The sequence below is a fragment of the Oncorhynchus masou genome, unplaced genomic scaffold (genome assembly GCF_036934945.1).
Source record: "Oncorhynchus masou masou isolate Uvic2021 unplaced genomic scaffold, UVic_Omas_1.1 unplaced_scaffold_1305, whole genome shotgun sequence".
Classification (NCBI taxonomy): Eukaryota; Metazoa; Chordata; class Actinopteri; order Salmoniformes; family Salmonidae; genus Oncorhynchus; species Oncorhynchus masou.
Genome location: NW_027002908.1, coordinates 25,601 through 42,296, shown reverse-complemented (window position 1 = coordinate 42,296; position 16,696 = coordinate 25,601). Strand labels below are relative to the sequence as shown.

Here is a 16,696-nt window from a genome sequence, read left to right as displayed (position 1 = left end):
ATGGGAGGGTAGGTATCTGTCTGACTGTTTCTATTATGGGATCGGAGGTATTTGTCTGACTGTTTCTATTATGGGATGGGAGGGTAGGTATCTGTCTGACTGTTTCTATTATGGGATGGGAGGGTAGGTATCTGTCTGACTGTTTCTATTATGGGATGGGAGGTATCTGTCTGACTGTTTCTATTATGGGATGGGAGGGTAGGTATCTGTCTGACTGTTTCTATTATGGGATGGGAGGTATCTGTCTGACTGTTTCTAGTATGGGATGGGAGGTATTTGTCTGACTGTTTCTATTATGGGATGGGAGGGTAGATATCTCTGACTGTTTCTATTATGGGATGGGAGGGTAGGTATCTGTCTGACTGTTTCTATTATGGGAGGGTAGGTATCGGTCTGACTGTTTCTATTATGGGATGGGAGGTATCTGTCTGACTGTTTCTATTATGGGATGGGAGGGTAGGTATCTGTCTGACTGTTTCTATTATGGGATGGGAGGTATCTGTCTGACTGTTTCTATTATGGGATGGGAGGAATCTGTCTGACTGTTTCTATTATGGGATGGGATGGGAGGTATCTGTCTGACTGTTTCTATTATGGGATGGGAGGGGAGGTATCTGTCTGACTGTTTCTATTATGGGATGGGAGGGTAGGTATCGGTCTGACTGTTTCTATTATGGGATGGGAGGTATTTGTCTGACTGTTTCTATTATGGGATGGGAGGTATCTGTCTGACTGTTTCTATTATGGGATGGGAGGTATCTGTCTGACTGTTTCTATTATGGGATGGGAGGAATCTGTCTGACTGTTTCTATTATGGGATGGGAGGTATCTGTCTGACTGTTTCTATTATGGGATGGGAGGAATCTGTCTGACTGTTTCTATTATGGGATGGGAGGTATCTGTCTGACTGTTTCTAGTATGCGATGGGAGTGTATTTGTCTGACTGTTTCTATTATGGGATGGGAGGTATCTGTCTGACTGTTTCTATTATGGGATGGGAGGTATCTGTCTGACTGTTTCTATTATGGGATGGGAGGTATCTGTCTGACTGTTTCTATTATGGGATGGGAGGTATCTGTCTGACTGTTTCTATTATGGGATGGGAGGGTAGGTATCTGTCTGACTGTTTCTATTATGGGATGGGAGGTATCTGTCTGACTGTTTCTATTATGGGATGGGAGGAATCTGTCTGACTGTTTCTATTATGGGATGGGAGGTATCTGTCTGACTGTTTCTATTATGGGATGGGAGGTATCTGTCTGACTGTTTCTATTATGGGATGGGAGGTATCTGTCTGACTGTTTCTATTATGGGATGGGAGGGTAGGTATCTGTCTGACTGTTTCTATTATGGGATGGGAGGGTAGGTATCGGTCTGACTGTTTCTATTATGGGATGGGAGGTATCGGTCTGACTGTTTCTATTATGGGATGGGAGGTATCTGTCTGACTGTTTCTATTATGGGATGGGAGGGTAGGTATCTGTCTGACTGTTTCTATTATGGGATGGGAGGGGGAGGTATCTGTCTGACTGTTTCTATTATGGGATGGGAGGGGAGGTATCTGTCTGACTGTTTCTATTATGGGATGGGAGGTATCTGTCTGACTGTTTCTATTATGGGATGGGAGGGTAGGTATCTGTCTGACTGTTTCTATTATGGGATGGGAGGGTAGGTATCTGTCTGACTGTTTCTATTATGGGATGGGAGGTATCTGTCTGACTGTTTCTATTATGGGATGGGAGGGTAGGTATCGGTCTGACTGTTTCTATTATGGGATGGGAGGTATCTGTCTGACTGTTTCTATTATGGGATGGGAGGTATCTGTCTGACTGTTTCTATTATGGGATGGGAGGGTAGGTATCGGTCTGACTGTTTCTATTATGGGATGGGAGGGTAGGTATCGGTCTGACTGTTTCTATTATGGGATGGGAGGGAGGTATCTGTCTGACTGTTTCTATTATGGGAGGGTAGGTATCTGTCTGACTGTTTCTATTATGGGATGGGAGGGTAGGTATCTGTCTGACTGTTTCTATTATGGGATGGGAGGGTAGGTATCTGTCTGACTGTTTCTATTATGGGATGGGAGGTATCTGTCTGACTGTTTCTATTATGGGATGGGAGGTATCTGTCTGACTGTTTCTATTATGGGATGGGAGGGTAGGTATCTGGTCTGACTGTTTCTATTATGGGATGGGAGGTATCTGTCTGACTGTTTCTATTATGGGATGGGAGGGTAGGTATCTGTCTGACTGTTTCTATTATGGGATGGGAGGGGAGGTATCTGTCTGACTGTTTCTATTATTGGATGGGAGGGTAGGTATCGGTCTGACTGTTTCTATTATGGGATGGGAGGTATCTGTCTGACTGTTTCTATTATGGGATGGGAGGGTAGGTATCGGTCTGACTGTTTCTATTATGGGATGGGAGGGTAGGTATCTGTCTGACTGTTTCTATTATGGGATGGGAGGGTAGGTATCGGTCTGACTGTTTCTATTATGGGATGGGAGGTATCTGTCTGACTGTTTCTATTATGGGATGGGAGGTATCTGTCTGACTGTTTCTATTATGGGATGGGAGGGTAGGTATCGGTCTGACTGTTTCTATTATGGGATGGGAGGGTAGGTATCGGTCTGACTGTTTCTATTATGGGATGGGAGGGTAGGTATCTGTCTGACTGTTTCTATTATGGGATGGGAGGTATCTGTCTGACTGTTTCTATTATGGGAGGGTAGGTATCTGTCTGACTGTTTCTATTATGGGATGGGAGGGTAGGTATCTGTCTGACTGTTTCTATTATGGGATGGGAGGGTAGGTATCTGTCTGACTGTTTCTATTATGGGATGGGAGGTATCTGTCTGACTGTTTCTATTATGGGATGGGAGGTATCTGTCTGACTGTTTCTATTATGGGATGGGAGGGTAGGTATCGGTCTGACTGTTTCTATTATGGGATGGGAGGTATCTGTCTGACTGTTTCTATTATGGGATGGGAGGGTAGGTATCGGTCTGACTGTTTCTATTATGGGATGGGAGGGTAGGTATCTGTCTGACTGTTTCTATTATGGGATGGGAGGGTAGGTATCTGTCTGACTGTTTCTATTATGGGATGGGAGGTATCTGTCTGACTGTTTCTATTATGGGATGGGAGGTATTTGTCTGACTGTTTCTATTATGGGATGGGAGGTATTTGTCTGACTGTTTCTATTATGGGATGGGAGGTATCTGTCTGACTGTTTCTATTATGGGATGGGAGGGTAGGTATCTGTCTGACTGTTTCTATTATGGGATGGGAGGTATTTGTCTGACTGTTTCTATTATGGGATGGGAGGGTAGGTATTTGTCTGACTGTTTCTATTATGGGATGGGAGGTATCTGTCTGACTGTTTCTATTATGGGATGGGAGGGTAGGTATCTGTCTGACTGTTTCTATTATGGGAGGGTAGGTATCTGTCTGACTGTTTCTATTATGGGATGGGAGGTGTCTGTCTGACTGTTTCTATTATGGGATGGGAGGTATTTGTCTGACTGTTTCTATTATGGGATGGGGGTTATTTGTCTGACTGTTTCTATTATGGGATGGGAGGTATCTGTCTGACTGTTTCTGTCTGTTTTTTCCTGCTGTGTTTCCTATGCAGTATGTTTGTGTTAATTAAGTGCTCAGATTTTCCTCTTCAAATAAACACGAATCTAAATAGTTTTGCTTTTCCGTTGACATGCATTTAAACACAGCCTTTTTCAGGACCCTGTCTTTCAAAGATAATTCGTAAAAATCCAAGTAACTTCACAGGTCTTCATTGTAAAGGGTTTAAACACTGTTTCTCATGCTTGTTCAATGAACCATAAACAATTAATAAACATGCACCTGTGGAACGGTCATTAAGACACTAACAGCTTACAGACGTTAGGCAATCAAGGTCACAGTCATGAAAACTTTTGACACTAAGGAGGCCTTTCTACTGACTCTGAAAAACACTAAAAGAAAGATGGCCAGGGTCCCTGCTCATCTGCGTGAACATGCCTTAGGCATGCGGCAGATAGCCTAGTGGTTAGAACGTTGGACTATTAACCGAAAGGTTGTAGTGTCAAATCCCGAACTGACAAGGTACAAATCTGTTGTTCTCCTCCTGAACACGGCAGTTAACCCACTGTTCCTAGGCCGTCATTGAAAATAACAATTTGGTCTTAAAACTTCTTAAAGCTAGGGGCAGAATTTTCACTTTTGGATAAATAGCGTGCCCAATTTCAACTTCCTGCTATTCATGCCAAGAATATACGATATGCATATTATTAATAGATTTGGATAGAAAAGTTTCTAAAACTGTTTGAATCATGTCTGTGAGTATAACAGAACTTATGTAGCAGGCAAAACCCAGAGGACTAACTGTTCAGATTTGAATTTTTTTCGCCCTCTCTGTTCACTAAATTGTCTTTGCCATTGGATATTTAATAGGAACCTGTTTTCAGTTTCTACCGCTTCCACATGATGTCGCCAGTCTTTGGAATATGGTTGAGGTTATTCCTTTGTGCTATGAGAAAGTAGGCCAACTCGGAACTGAGGACACTTTTGTGAGTTGCGCAAGACGTGAAAAGCAGTGCTGGTTTCTTTTCGTTCCTATATTGAATACAGATTGCCCCGTCTACAATTTGATCGATTATTAACGTTTAAAAATACCTAACGTTGTATTACAAAAGTAGTTTTAAATAGTTTGGCAAAGTTTATAGGCAACTTTTTAAATATTTTGTAGTGACGTTGCGTTTTTGTAAGCTGTTTTTTGTTGTTGATCAAACGTACTTTATAAATGGACATTTTCGATATATATGGATGGAATTAATCGAACAAAAGGACAAATTGTGATGTTTATGGGACATATTGGAGTGCCAACAAAAGAAGCTCGTCAAAGGTAATGCATGTTTTATATTTTATTTCAGTGTTTTGTGTAGCGCCTGCAGGGTTGTAATATGCTAGCTCCTTTGTTTACTGCTGGTGCAGATGGTGCAGGCGATCAGATAATAGCTTCTTATGCTTTCGCCGAAAAGCATTTTTTTAAATCTGACATGTTGGCTGGATTCACAACGAGTGTAGCTTTAATTGAGTATCTTACATGTGTAATTTAATGAAAGTTAGAATTTTATAGCATTTTATTTGAATCCCGCGCTCTGCATTTCCCCTGGCAATTGGCCAGTTGAGACGCTAGCGTCTCACCTATCCATAAGAGGTTTTAACTGATTTGCCTAGTTAAATAAAGGTAAAAAAAATTATAATAATTATACGATGTGGAAAGTAGTTCAAATAAAGAAAAACCCTTGCATGAGTAGGTGTGTCCAGAATTTTGACTGGTACTGTATATATATATATATATTTCTCTGTCTGTCTCAGTGGTTCTATAATAACCAACTCCATCTCCCAGTACTACTTGACTTTAAAAATCTCTGTCTCAGTGGTTCTGCTGCAGCCAACTCCATCTCCCAGTACTCCCTGGCTGTCTTTCTCTACTGCTATATTGTCTGGCAGGGTCTGCACAAGGCCACCTGGGAAGGTATGTGTAACTCTAACCCCTAACCACAAGCACCTATTAACTAAACACTAGCCCCTAGCCACTACGCCCTAATCCCCAGCACATTCCCCTCGCCACTACGCCCTAATCCCTAGCATATTCCCCGAGCCACTACACCCTAACCCCAACACCTGTCCCTCGCCACCACGCGCTAATCCCTAGCACCTTCCTCTAGCCACTACGCCCTAATCCCTAGCACATTCCCCTAGCCAGTACGCCCTAATCCCTAGCACATTCCCCTAGCCACTACGCCCTAATCCCTAGCACATTCCCCTAGCCACTATGCCCTAATCCCTAGCACATTCCACTAGCCACTACGCCCTAATCCCCAGCACATTCCCCCAGCCACTACGCGCTAATCCCTAGCACATTCCCCTAGCCACTACACCTTAATTCCCTAGCACATTCCCCTAGCCACTACGCCCTAATCCCCAGCACATTCCCCTAGCCACTACGCCCTAATCCCTAGCACATTCCCCTAGCCACTACGCCCTAATCCCCAGCACATTCCCCTAGCCACTACGCCCTAATCCCCAGCACATTCCCCTAGCCACTACGCCCTAATCCCCAGCACATTCCCCTAGCCACTACGCCCTAATCCCTAGCACATTACCCTAGCCACTACGCCCTAATCCCCAGCACATTCCCCTAGCCACTACGACCTAATCCCCAGCACATTCCCCTAGCCACTACGACCTAATCCCAAGCACATTCCCCTAGCCACTACAACCTAATCCCCAGCACATTCCCCTAGCCACTACGACCTAATCCCCAGCACATTCCCCTAGCCACTACGACCTAATCCCCAGCACATCCCCCTAGCCACTACGGCCTAATCCCCAACACATTCCCCTAGCCACTACGACCTAATCCACAGCACATTCCCCCACTACGCCACTACGCCCTAATCCCCAGCACATTCCCCTAGCCACTACGACCTAATCCCCAGCACATTCCCCTAGCCACTACGACCTAATCCCCAGCACATTCCCCTAGCCACTACGACCTAATCCCCAGCACATTCCCCTAGCCACTACGACCTAATCCCCAGCACCTTCCCCTAGCCACTACGACCTAATCCCCAGCATATTCCCCTAGCCACTACGACCTAATCCCCAGCACATTCCCCTAGCCACTACGACCTAATCCCCAGCACATTCCCCTAGTCACTACGACCTAATCCCCAGCACATTCCCCTAGCCACTACGACCTAGCCCCCAGCACATTCCCCTCGCCACTACGACCTAATCAAAAGCACATTCCCCTCGCCACTACGACCTAATCCCCAGCACATTCCCCTAGCCACTACGACCTAATCCCCAGCACATTCCCGTAGCCACTACGACCGAATCCCCAGCACATTCCCCTAGCCACTACGCCCTAATCCACAGCACATTCCCCTCGCCACTACGCCCTAATCCCCAGCACATTCCCCTAGCCACTACGACCTAATCCCCAGCACATTCCCCTAGCCACTACGACCTAATCCCCAGCACATTCCCCTAGCCACTACGACCTAATCCCCAGCACATTCCCCTAGCCACTACGACCTAATCCCCAGCACCTTCCCCTAGCCACTACGACCTAATCCCCAGCATATTCCCCTAGCCACTACGACCTAATCCCCAGCACATTCCCCTAGCCACTACGACCTAATCCCCAGCACATTCCCCTAGTCACTACGACCTAATCCCCAGCACATTCCCCTAGCCACTACGACCTAGCCCCCCAGCACATTCCCCTCGCCACTACGACCTAATCAAAAGCACATTCCCCCCAGCACACCCTAATCCCTCGCCACTACGACCTAATCCCCAGCACATTCCCCTCGCCACTACGACCTAATCCCCAGCACATTCCCGTAGCCACTACGACCGAATCCCCAGCACATTCCCGTAGCCACTATGACCTAATCCCCAGCACATTCCCCTAGCCACTACGACCTAATCCCCAGCACATTCCCCTAGCCACTACGACCTAATCCCCAGCACATTCCCCTCGCCACTACGACCTAATCCCCAGCACATTCCCCTCGCCACTACGACCTAATCCCCAGCACATTCCCCTCGCCACTACGACCTAATCCCCAGCACATTCCCCGCCACTACGACCTAATCCCCAGCACATTCCCCTCGCCACTACGACCTAATCCCCAGCACATTCCCCTAGCCACTACGACCTAATCCCCAGCACATTCCCCTAGCCACTACGACCTAATCCCCAGCACATTCCCTCGCCACTACGACCTAATCCCCAGCACATTCCCCTAGCCACTACGACCTAATCCCCAGCACATTCCCCTAGCCACTACGCCCTGATCCCCAGCACATTCCCCTCGCCACTACGACCTAATCCCCAGCACATTCCCCTAGCCACTACGACCTAATCCCCAGCACATTCCCCGCCACTACGACCTAATCCCCAGCACATTCCCCTAGCCACTACGACCTAATCCCCAGCACATTCCACTCGCCACTACGACCTAATCCCCAGCACATTCCCCTAGCCACTACGACCTAATCCCCAGCACATTCCCTAGCCACTACGCCCTAATCCCCAGCACATTCCCCTCACCACTACGACCTAATCCCCAGCACATTCCCCTAGCCACTACGACCTAATTCCCAGCACATTCCCCTCGCCACTACGACCTAATCCCCAACACATTCCCCTAGCCACTACGACCTAATCCTCAGCACATTCCCTCGCCACTACGACCTAATCCCCAGCACATTCCCCTAGCCACTATGACCTAATCCCCAGCACATTCCCCTAGCCACTACGCCCTGATCCCCAACACATTCCCCGCCACTACGACCTAATCCCCAGCACATTCCCCTAGCCACTACGACCTAATCCACAGCACATTCCCCTCGCCACTACGACCTAATCCCCAGCACATTCCCCTAGCCACTACGACCTAATCCCAAGCACATTCCCCTAGCCACTACGCCCTAATCCCCAGCACATTCCCCTAGCCACTATGACCTAATCCCCAGCACATTCCCCTAGCCACTACGACCTAATCCACAGCACATTCCCCCTACGCCACTACGACCTAATCCCCAGCACATTCCCCTAGCCACTACGACCTAATCCCAAGCACATTCCCCTAGCCACTACGCCCTAATCCCCAGCACATTCCCCTAGCCACTATGACCTTATCCCCAGCACATTCCCCTCGCCACTACGACCTAGCCCCCACCACGTACCCTTAAAAGCAGTGAGCTCAGGGCAGATGTCCTCTCCTGGTCAGCCTAAATTGACCCTAGTGTCTCAGTGTAATAGTAATACGTGACAGGAGATGTTATATCACAATGTTACTCTTTAACCACCTGGGAGGGAGGGAGGGAGGTCAGAACAGAACAGGAAGGCTTTGTTCACGTTATGACATAACTGGTCTCCTTTAGTTGTAGTTTGGTCAGAGATGGTCTATAATGTTGAGGTTGTATTTGAGCTCCGGTCCCATGCCAGAGTCCAACTGTGTGTGAACAGATCATCTATCTGAGAGAGGAGTAGCAGTCTGTTCTGTTCACATGCACTATAGGGTTTCCCAATCCTGCTCCTGGTAACCAAAAGGGATGCACATTTCTGGTTTTGGCAGTAGCACTAACATACTTGATTCAACTAATCAATGTATCATCAAGCCATAAGTTTGAATCCGTGTGTAGCACTAAGGCTGAGTGCTAAGGATCAGTATTGAGAAACCCTACAGTAAAAGGTTCTGTTTCACCTCTAACCTGTCATATCAAAGGTTCTGTTTCACCTCTAACCTGCCATCTCAAAGGTTCTGTATCACTCCACTAACCTGCCATCTCAAAGGTTCTGTATCACTCCAATAACCTGCCATCTCAAAGGTTCTGTATCACCTCTAACCTGCCATCTCAAAGGTTCTGTTTCACCTCTAAGCTGCCATATAAAAGGTTCTGTATCACTCCTCTAACCTGCCATATCAAAGGTTCTGTATCACCTCTAACCTGCCGTCTCAAAGGTTCTGTATCACTCCACTAACCTGCCGTCTCAAAGGTTCTGTATCACTCCACTGACCTGCCATCTCAAAGGTTCTGTATCACCTCTAACCTGCCATCTCAAAGGTTCTGTATCACCTCTAACCTGCCATCTCAAAGGTTCTGTATCACCTCTAACCTGCCATCTCAAAGGTTCTGTATCACTCCACTAACCTGCCATCTCAAAGGTTCTGTATCACTCCACTAACCTGCCATCTCAAAGGTTATGTATCACCTCTAACCTGCCATAACAAAGGTTCTGTATCACTCCTCTAACCTGCCATCTCAAAGGTTATGTATCACCTCTAACCTGCCATCTCAAAGGTTCTGTATCACTCCACCTACCTGCCATCTCAAAGGTTCTGTATCACTCCTCTAACCTGCCTCTAACTCCTCTAACCTGCCATCTCAAAGGTTCTGTATCACTCCACTAACCTGCCATCTCAAAGGTTCTGTATCACTCCACTAACCTGCCATCTCAAAGGTTCTGTATCACTCCACTAACCTGCCATCTCAAAGGTTTTGTATCACTCCACTAACCTGCCATATCAAAGGTTCTGTATCACTCCACTAACCTGCCATATCAAAGGTTCTGTTTCACCTCTAACCTGCCATATCAAAGGTTCTGTATCACTCCACTAACCTGCCATATCAAAGGTTCTGTATCACCTCTAACCTGCCATATCAAAGATTCTGTATCACCTCTAACCTGCCATCTCAAAGGTTCTGTATCACTCCACTAACCTGCCACATCTAAGGTTCTGTATCACTACACTAACCTGCCATATCAAAGGTTCTGTATCACTCCACTAACCTGCCACATCAAAGGTTCTGTATCACTACACTAACCTGCCATCACAAAGGTTCTGTTTCACCTCTAACCTGCCATCTCAAAGGTTCTGTATCACTCAACAAACCTGCCATCTCAAAGGTTCTGTATCACTCCACTAACCTGCCATATCAAAGGTTCTGTATCACTCCACTAACCTGCCATATCAAAGGTTCTGTATCACCTCTAACCTGCCATATCAAAGATTCTGTATCACCTCTAATCTCCATCTCAAAGGTTCTGTATCACTCCATTAATCTGCCATCTCAAAGGTTCTGTATCACTCCAATAACCTGCCATATCAAAGGTTCTGTATCACTCCACTAACCTGCCATCTCAAAGGTTCTGTATCACCTCTAACCTGCCATATCAAAGGTTCTGTATCACTCCACTAACCTGCCATATCAAACGTTGTGTATCACCTCTAACCTGCCGTCTCAAAGGTTCTGTATCACCTCAAACCTGCCATATCAAAGGTTCTGTATCACTCCACGAACCTACCATATCAAAGGTTCTGTATCACTCCACTAACCTGCCATATCAAAGGTTCTATATCACTCCTACTAGCCTGCCGTCTCAAAGGTTCTGTATCACTCCACTAACCTGCCATATCAAAGGTTCTCTATCACTCCACTAACCTGCCATATCAAAAGTTCTCTATCACTCCACTAACCTGCCATATCAAAGGTTCTGTATCACTCCACTAACCTGCCACATCAAAGGTTCTGTATCACTACACTAACCTGCCATATCAAAGGTTCTGTATCACTCCACTAACCTGCCACATCAAAGGTTCTGTATCACTACACTAACCTGCCATCACAAAGGTTCTGTTTCACCTCTAACCTGCCATTTCAAAGGTTCTGTATCACTCCACAAACCTGCCGTCTCAAAGGTTCTGTATCAATCCACTAACCTGCCATCTCAAAGGTTCTGTATCACTCCACTAACCTGCCATATCAAAGGTTCTGTATCACTCCACTAACCTGCCATATCAAAGGTTCTGTATCACTACACTAACCTGTCATATCAAAGGTTCTGTATCACTCAACTAACCCGCCATATCAAAGGTTCTGTATCACTCCACTAACCTGCCATATCAAAGGTTCTGTATCACTCCACTAACCTGCCACATCAAAGGTTCTGTATCACTCCACTAACGTGCCATATCAAAGGTTCTGTATCACTCCACTAACCTGCCGTCTCAAAGGTTCTGTGTCACTCCACTAACCTGCTAAATCAAAGGTTCTGTATCACTCCACTAACCTGCTATCTCAAAGGTTCTGTATCACTCCACTAACCTGCCGTCTCAAAGGTTCTGTATCACCTCAAACCTGCCATATCAAAGGTTCTGTATCACTCCACGAACCTACCATATCAAAGGTTCTGTATCACTCCACTAACCTGCCATATCAAAGGTTCTATATCACTCCACTAGCCTGCCGTCTCAAAGGTTCTGTATCACTCCACTAACCTGCCATATCAAAGGTTCTCTATCACTCCACTAACCTGCCATATCAAAAGTTCTCTATCACTCCACTAACCTGCCATATCAAAGGTTCTGTATCACTCCACTAACCTGCCACATCAAAGGTTCTGTATCACTACACTAACCTGCCATATCAAAGGTTCTGTATCACTCCACTAACCTGCCACATCAAAGGTTCTGTATCACTACACTAACCTGCCATCACAAAGGTTCTGTTTCACCTCTAACCTGCCATTTCAAAGGTTCTGTATCAATCCACTAACCTGCCATCTCAAAGGTTCTGTATCACTCCACTAACCTGCCATATCAAAGGTTCTGTATCACTCCACTAACCTGCCATATCAAAGGTTCTGTATCACTACACTAACCTGTCATATCAAAGGTTCTGTATCACTCAACTAACCCGCCATATCAAAGGTTCTGTATCACTCCACTAACCTGCCATATCAAAGGTTCTGTATCACTCCACTAACCTGCCACATCAAAGGTTCTGTATCACTCCACTAACGTGCCATATCAAAGGTTCTGTATCACTCCACTAACCTGCTAAATCAAAGGTTCTGTATCACTCCACTAACCTGCTATCTCAAAGGTTCTGTATCACTCCACTAACCTGCCGTCTCAAAGGTTCTGTATCACTCCACTAACCTGCTAAATCAAAGGTTCTGTATCACTCCACTAACCTGCCTGCTCAATGGTTCTGTATCACTCCACTAACCTGCCATCTCAAAGGTTCTGTATCACCTCTAACCTGCCGTCTCAAAGGTTCTGTATCACTCCTCTAACCTGCCATCTCAAAGGTTCTGTATCACTCCACTAACCTGCCGTCTCAAAGGTTCTGTATCACTCCACTAACCTTCTATATCAAAGGTTCTGTATCACTCCACTAACCTGCCGGGTCAATGGTTCTGTATCACTCCACTAACCTGCCATCTCAAAGGTTCTGTATCACCTCTAACCTGCCGTCTCAAAGGTTCTGTATCACTCCACTAACCTGCCGTCTCAAAGGTTCTGTATCACTCCACTAACCTGCTAAATCAAAGGTTCTGTATCACTCCACTAACCTGCCATATCAAAGGTTCTGTATCACTCCACTAACCTGCTATATCAAAGGTTCTGTATCACTCCACTAACCTGCCGGGTCAATGGTTCTGTATCACTCCACTAACCTGCCATCTCAAAGGTTCTGTATCACCTCTAACCTGCCGTCTCAAAGGTTCTGCATCACTCCACTAACCTGCCATCTCAAAGGTTCTGTATCACTCCACTAACCTGCCGTCTCAAAGGTTCTGTATCACTCCACTAACCTGCTAAATCAAAGGTTCTGTATCACTCCAATAACCTGCTATCTCAAAGGTTCTGTATCACTCCACTAACCTGCCGGCTCAATGGTTCTGTATCACTCCACTAACCTGCCATCTCAAAGGTTCTGTATCACCTCTAACCTGCCGTCTCAAAGGTTCTGTATCACTCCTCTAACCTGCCATCTCAAAGGTTCTGTATCACTCCACTAACCTGCCGTCTCAAAGGTTCTGTATCACTCCACTAACCTTCTATATCAAAGGTTCTGTATCACTCCACTAACCTGCCGGGTCAATGGTTCTGTATCACTCCACTAACCTGCCATCTCAAAGGTTCTGTATCACCTCTAACCTGCCGTCTCAAAGGTTCTGTATCACTCCACTAACCTGCCATATCAAAGGTTCTGTATCACTCCACTAACCTGCCGTCTCAATGGTTCTGTATCACTCCACTAACCTGCCATATCAAAGGTTCTGTATCACTCCACTAACCTGCCATCTCAAAGGTTCTGTATCACTCCTCTAACTTGCCATCTCAAAGGTTCTGTATCACTCCTCTAACCTGCCATCTCAAAGGTTATGTATCACCTTTAACCTGCCATCTCAAAGGTTCTGTATCACCTCTAACCTGCCGTCTCAAAGGTTCTGTATCACTCCACTAACCTGCCATCTCAAAGGTTCTGTATCACTCCACTAACCTGCCGTCTCAAAGGTTCTGTATCACCTCTAACCTGCCATATCAAAGATTCTGTATCACCTCTAACCTGCCATCTCAACGGTTCTGTATCACTCCACTAACCTGCCATATCAAAGGTTCTGTATCACTCCACTAACCTGCCACATCAAAGGTTCTGTATCACTACACTAACCTGCCATCACAAAGGTTCTGTTTCACCTCTAACCTGCCATCTCAAAGGTTCTGTATCACTCAACAAACCTGCCATCTCAAAGGTTCTGTATCACTCCACTAACCTGCCATATCAAAGGTTCTGTATCACTCCACTAACCTGCCATATCAAAGGTTCTGTATCACTCCACAAACCTGCCATCTCAAAGGTTCTGTATCACTCCACTAACCTGCCATATCAAAGGTTCTGTATCACTCCACTAACCTGCCATATCAAAGGTTCTGTATCACCTCTAACCTGCCATATCAAAGATTCTGTATCACCTCTAATCTCCATCTCAAAGGTTCTGTATCACTCCATTAATCTGCCATCTCAAAGGTTCTGTATCACTCCAATAACCTGCCATATCAAAGGTTCTGTATCACTCCACTAACCTGCCATCTCAAAGGTTCTGTATCACCTCTAACCTGCCATATCAAAGGTTCTGTATCACTCCACTAACCTGCCATATCAAACGTTGTGTATCACCTCTAACCTGCCGTCTCAAAGGTTCTGTATCACCTCAAACCTGCCATATCAAAGGTTCTGTATCACTCCACTAACCTGCCATATCAAAGGTTCTATATCACTCCACTAGCCTGCCGTCTCAAATTTTCTGTATCACTCCACTAACCTGCCATATCAAAGGTTCTCTATCACTCCACTAACCTGCCATATCAAAAGTTCTCTATCACTCCACTAACCTGCCATATCAAAAGTTCTGTATCACTCAACTAACCCGCCATATCAAAGGTTCTGTATCACTCCACTAACCTGCCATATCAAAGGTTCTGTATCACTCCACTAACCTGCCACATCAAAGGTTCTGTATCACTCCACTAACCTGCCATATCAAAGGTTCTGTATCACTCCACTAACCTGCCATCTCAAAGGTTCTGTATCACTCCACTAACCTGCCGTCTCAAAGGTTCTGTATCACTCCACTAACCTGCTATCTCAAAGGTTCTGTATCACTCCACTAACCTAAGGTCTCAAAGGTTCTGTATCACTCCACTAACCTGCTGAATCAAAGGTTCTGTATCACTCCACTAACCTGCTATCTCAAAGGTTCTGTATCACTCCACTAACCTGCCGGCTCAATGGTTCTGTATCACTCCACTAACCTGCCATCTCAAAGGTTCTGTATCACCTCTAACCTGCCGTCTCAAAGGTTCTGTATCACTCCTCTAACCTGCCATCTCAAAGGTTCTTTATCACTCCTCTAACCTGCCATATCAAAGGTCCTATATCACCTCTAACCTGCCATCTCAAAGGTTATGTATCACTCCACTAACCTGCCATCTCAAAGGTTCTGTATCACTCCACTAACCTGCCGTCTCAAAGGTTCTGTATCACTCCACTAACCTTCTATATCAAAGGTTCTGTATCACTCCACTAACCTGCCGGGTCAATGGTTCTGTATCACTCCACTAACCTGCCATATCAAAGGTTCTGTATCACTCCACTAACCTGCCATCTCAAAGGTTCTGTATCACTCCTCTAACCTGCCATCTCAAAGGTTCTGTATCACTCCTCTAACCTGCCATCTCAAAGGTTATGTATCACCTTTAACCTGCCATATCAAAGGTTCTGTATCACTCCACTAACCTGCCGTCTCAAAGGTTCTGTATCACTCCACTAACCTGCCATCTCAAAGGTTCTGTATCACTCCACTAACCTGCCATCTCAAAGGTTCTGTATCACTCCACTAACCTGCCGTCTCAATGGTTTTGTATCATTCCACCTACCTGCCATCTCAAAGGTTCTGTATCACTCCACTAACCTGCCGTCTCAAAGGTTCTGTATCACCTCTAACCTGCCATATCAAAGGTTCTGTATCACTCCAATAACCTGCCGTCTCAATGGTTCTGTATCACTCCACTAACCTGCCATCTCAAAGGTTCTGTATCACTCCACTAACCTGCCGTCTCAATGGTTCTGTATCAATCCACTAACCTGCCATATCAAAGGTTCTGTATCACCTCTAACCTGCCATCTCAAAGGTTCTGTATCACCTCTAACCTGCCATATCAAAGGTTCTGTATCACTCCACTAACCTGCCATCTCAAAGGTTCTGTATCACTCCACTAACCTGCCATCTCAAAGGTTCTGTATCACTCCACTAACCTGCCATCTCAAAGGTTCTGTATCACCTCTAACCTGCCATATCAAAGGTTCTGTATCACTCCTTTAACCTGCCATATCAAACGTTCTGTATCACCTCTAACCTGCCGTCTCAAAGGTTCTGTATCACTCCACTAACCTGCCGTCTCAAAGGTTCTGTATCACTCCACTAACCTGCTAAATCAAAGGTTCTGTATCACTCCACTAACCTGCCATATCAAAGGTTCTGTATCACTCCACTAACCTGCTATATCAAAGGTTCTGTATCACTCCACTAACCTGCCGGGTCAATGGTTCTGTATCACTCCACTAACCTGCCATCTCAAAGGTTCTGTATCACCTCTAACCTGCCGTCTCAAAGGTTCTGCATCACTCCACTAACCTGCCATCTCAAAGGTTCTGTATCACACCACTAACCTGCCGTCTCAAAGGTTCTGTATCACTCCACTAACCTGCTAAATCAAAGGTTCTGTATCACTCCACTAACCTGCTATCTCAAAGGTTC

The 16,696-nt window shown here is 45.8% G+C and overlaps 1 pseudogene; it reads left to right on the top strand.

Annotated features, from left to right (window-relative positions):
- LOC135530260 (multidrug and toxin extrusion protein 1-like) overlaps positions 1 to 16,696 on the top strand; it is a 94,669-nt pseudogene that overhangs the window by 54,917 nt on the left and 23,056 nt on the right.